We start from the raw sequence: 4,659 nt of genomic DNA, 5'->3' as shown, positions 1-4,659 counted from the left end.
TTACTTAACGACTATGACTGCGAGATTCGCTACCATCCTGGAAAGGCGAATGTCGTAGCTGATGCCCTGAGTCGTAAGGCTCATTCCTATCGTATGCGTTGTTTTCAAGTGTCAAGTGACCTTCACAATTGTATTCGTGAGGCACAGTTTGCGTCAGCTAACGAAGGAAGTCTGCTCGTCGAAATCCGTGGTGCCTCTATGGATCAACTTGTGACGAAGTCAGACGGACTTCAATATTATCTTAATCGCATTTGGGTACCAAATCGCGACAATCTTCGTGAATTTATCATGAACGAGGCTCATAAGTCTAAATACTCAATACATCCTGGTGCTGATAAGATGTATCATGATCTTCGAACATCTTATTGGTGGCCTGGTATGAAGAATGATATAGCCTTGTATGTCTCAAAATGTCTTACCTGCTCGAAGGTTAAAGCAGAGCATCAGCGTCCCTCTAGTTTGCTCGAACAACCAGAAATTCCTGTTTGGAAGTGGGATAGTATTGCAATGGACTTTATAACTAAACTTCCTCGAACCTCATCTGGTAATGATAGTATTTGGGTCATCGTTGATCGTTTGACCAAGTCAGCCCATTTCTTACCTATTCGGGAAGACTTCAAAGTTGAAAAACTTGCTCGAGTCTATACTGATGAAATCATGTGTCGTCATGGCATACCTCGTGACATCATTTCAGACCGTGATGGTCGTTTCACGTCTCGCCTATGGCAAACTTTTCAATCAGCCATGGGTACTCATTTAAATCTTAGTACAGCCTTCCATCCTCAAACAGATGGACAGACTGAGCGTACCATTCAAACTCTCGAAGATATGCTTCGATCCTGTGTCATTGACTTTGGTGGTAGTTGGGATGTGCATTTGCCTCTGGTCGAATTCTCGTACAATAACAGCTATCACTCCAGCATTCAAATGGCCCCATTCGAAGCATTATATGGGCGAAAATGCCGATCACCAATCAGTTGGCACGAAATTGGTGATAAGCAATTTACTGGTCCTGAGCTTATTCAAGAAACCACGGACAAGATTCTTCAAATCCGTGACAATTTACTCAAGGCCAGGAATCGACAAAAGAGTTACGCAGATAAAGGACGCAAACCCACGGAATTCAATGTTGGGGATCAAGTACTACTTAAAGTGTCTCCATGGAAAGGGGTTGTTCGATTCGGCAAAAAGGGTAAACTTGCCCCTCGTTACGTTGGACCTTTCAAAATCCTCGAACGAGTTGGCAAGGTAGCGTATTTGCTGGATCTACCACAGGAACTGAGTAACGTTCATCCGACATTTCACGTTTCAAATCTCAAGAAATGTCTAGCTGATGAAGGACTTCATGTCCCAGTCGACGACTTGCAAATCAACGATACGCTTCATTTCGTGGAAAGACCAGTTGAAATCGTGGATCAAGGTACCAAGCAGCTCAGACGCAGCAAAATTCGCATTGTAAAAGTACGATGGGAAGGCAAGCGTGGTGCTGAGTTTACTTGGGAACTCAAAAGTGACATGATGGCAAAGTATCCACATCTCTTCGATCAGTCTTCTTCTTAAGATTTCGAGGACGAAATCTCCTAATGTAGGGGAGACTGTGACACCTCGTCTTTTCAATCTTTCCATTTTTGGCAAGTCTACTTGTACTTTCTATTTTTGTAAGTTGTACCTTTGTGGTATTTGGTTTTATTCCCAAATTGTACTCGAGACTTGAAATCATAATGAAAGTGCATTATTTTATTCATATTTGTGTTTGAATACTATGTATTGTCAAAACAATTAAAAACATGATAAACTATGTTAAACACGTAAAAACAGTGAAATTACATCTTAATCTCAGCTCTCAAATTCATCATTGCCAAGAGATTACCCTAAACCGTACAAAAACCGGGAATTTATACGTTAATTCGGTAAAGTTATCAAAATTGGGTTAAAATAATTTTTATATTATTTTATTAATATTTTAAATAAGTAAACTATTAATAAAAACTAAATAAATAAATATTTTAAACTGAATTTTTAATGATTTTTGATTATTTTGGTTAGTTAAACTAACCTGGTTAGCTAAATCCTGGTTAAATCAGCTAACCAGGTTAAATTTATCAAAGGGAAGCACTAACTGAGTTAGAAAACTCAGTTAGTGACTAACCCAGTTAGTCAGCCTAACTGTTAGTAAAAAAGGGGGGTTGAACCGCGCGGAACAAGGATCGAACTCGGGACGTCTCGCTTAACAAACAAACGACTAACCACTCGGCCGGGCATGCCACTTCCGGCATATCTTGAACCCGAATTATATTTAACGTCAAATTAACTTCGCTGAATTTAAAAAAAACCGCCAAACTGATCATCTTCTCCGACTGTTGAGTTGATGATCGGAACTCGACCTTTCATGGTCGTAACTGTCACCCTGCATTCCTTTATATATCGATCAAACCTCAACACTTGATCGTTCCTTTCACTCTCGATCCCCGAAACAAACCGAAACGAGCAACGAACGATCTTTCACGCCAGGAACCTTCGACCACCACCTTCGCCGCCGGAAACCACCACCCACCGCCTCCTGCCACCAGTCCGGTACCCTCTTCTTTCCGGCTTTACGTTTTTGGATTTCGATTTCTTTGTTTTGTGTTATTATTTCTATTACAGTAATATAAATGTTACTATTTTTGTTAATATTATTAATATTATTATTACCTATTAGTATTATTATTATTAATATTATTATTATTATTAGATTATTAATATTAATATTATAATCTTTATTTATTTATTTATCTATATTTATAGTCAGATATATTTAAACAAATATATTATTACTATATTTAATCAGAATAATTATTATTATTAAACAGATTTATTAATATAATTATTATTATTATTAAACAGATTTATTAATATATTATTAAATCTGAAATTTCATAACAGAATTATTATTTCTGTTTTTTTATATATATAATCAGAATTTTTACAACAAAATAAATCAGATTTATTTTTAAATTTTCAGAATTATTATTTAAATTATTATTTAAAATCTGAATTATTATTCCTTATTTAATCAGATTTACTATTTTATTCAGAATTATTATAATAATCAGGTTATTTTAGATTTTCAGAATTTTTATATAAAAAACAGAACTTAATTAACAGAATTATTATTTTACTAATTAAATCCGAATTGTTAATCAGATTTATTATTTTATTTTATCTAAATCAGAATTGTTATATAATAAACAGATTTACTATTTTATTTAAATTAGAATTATTATTTATATAATCCAAAATTTTAGTAATAATATTTATAACATGTTGCTAAAATCATAAATATTATTTTAATATTATATACAAATTAGTATTATTATATTCACTTATTTATAAAATAAATTGACATTTCTTTCATTAAATACAAGATATAAAAATAAGGCATATTAATAATATTTCACCTTAGAAATGTTAATATTATTTTTATAAATGCCTTGTTATTTAAATAATCTCTAAATTCCCAATATTTAACAAATCCTCAAAATTAATAGGGTAAATCTCTTGTGCACATCCTCTTGGACAATCCCTTGTTCTTAATCTTTTCCAAGAAAAACGCAACGCAACCTAAGGTGAGTATACATGACCCATTTTCTATTTTATCACATTTTGGGTGCTGTATGCATTTCTATATCAAACACACTATGTAAACATTTTTGCACCCTCAATCCACATTTCATGTGAATCTATTTGACTCATGTTAATCACGTTATGCAACTGTTAAACATTTATGACTGTGTGTTCATTAACTTTGTAAGCCTCCCCTAACAATGGCAGCGCTGTAGGTTGAGAAACGCCCCTCCCATAATATTATGGGTATTGTTAGGTTTATTCTATGTTACTCATGTTACCACCCTTCTAGGGTTAGGCTATGTTAATTGCGTTAAACTTTGGTTTGAACACATAGATTTCATCGTTACGAGTATAACTGTTAATATGAACTCATGTAGTCACGTGGATTTGAGCATGTTAAACTATTTCAAACATATTATACTATATTCAAACTCGTATACTCGCCAACATGTTTTGTTGACTTTATTTTAAATGCATACTGCAGGATGAGGAAGTCAAGATTTGAAGAAATGAATAGGATGGCCTAGAAACCCACTTTTGAAATAAACTATGTATAATGTTTGTTATTTCCTTTTATGACAATGTATGAACTTTGCAATTTTAATAAATGAAATTTAATTATATTGTCACATGTAGTGTTATGATGTTTTGAGCAATTTGTTCGTCTCATTATGATGTTTTGACCCTGCTAAAATTGAAGCAGTCAAAAGTTGGATCGCACCTAAAAACCCATCAGAAATTCGTTCATTCCTAGGATTGGCGGGTTACTACCGTCGATTCATCTCGAATTTTTCCAAGATAGCTGTTCCTCTCACTATGTTGACCCAAAAGGAAAAACCTTTCATTTGGAGTCACGAGCAGGAAGAAGCTTTTCAAACCCTCAAGGACATGCTTTGCAATGCTCCTATCTTAACCCTACCTGACGGAAATGATGACTTCGTAGTATATTGCGATGCATCAAATCGTGGTCTTGGTTGCGTCCTCATGCAACGAGGCAAGGTCATTGCGTACGCTTCTCACCAATTAAAGATTCATGAGAAAAATTACACT

The sequence above is a fragment of the Helianthus annuus genome, chromosome 15 (assembly GCF_002127325.2).
Source record: "Helianthus annuus cultivar XRQ/B chromosome 15, HanXRQr2.0-SUNRISE, whole genome shotgun sequence".
Lineage (NCBI taxonomy): Eukaryota > Viridiplantae > Streptophyta > Magnoliopsida > Asterales > Asteraceae > Helianthus > Helianthus annuus.
Note: the sequence above shows the minus strand (reverse complement) of the source record.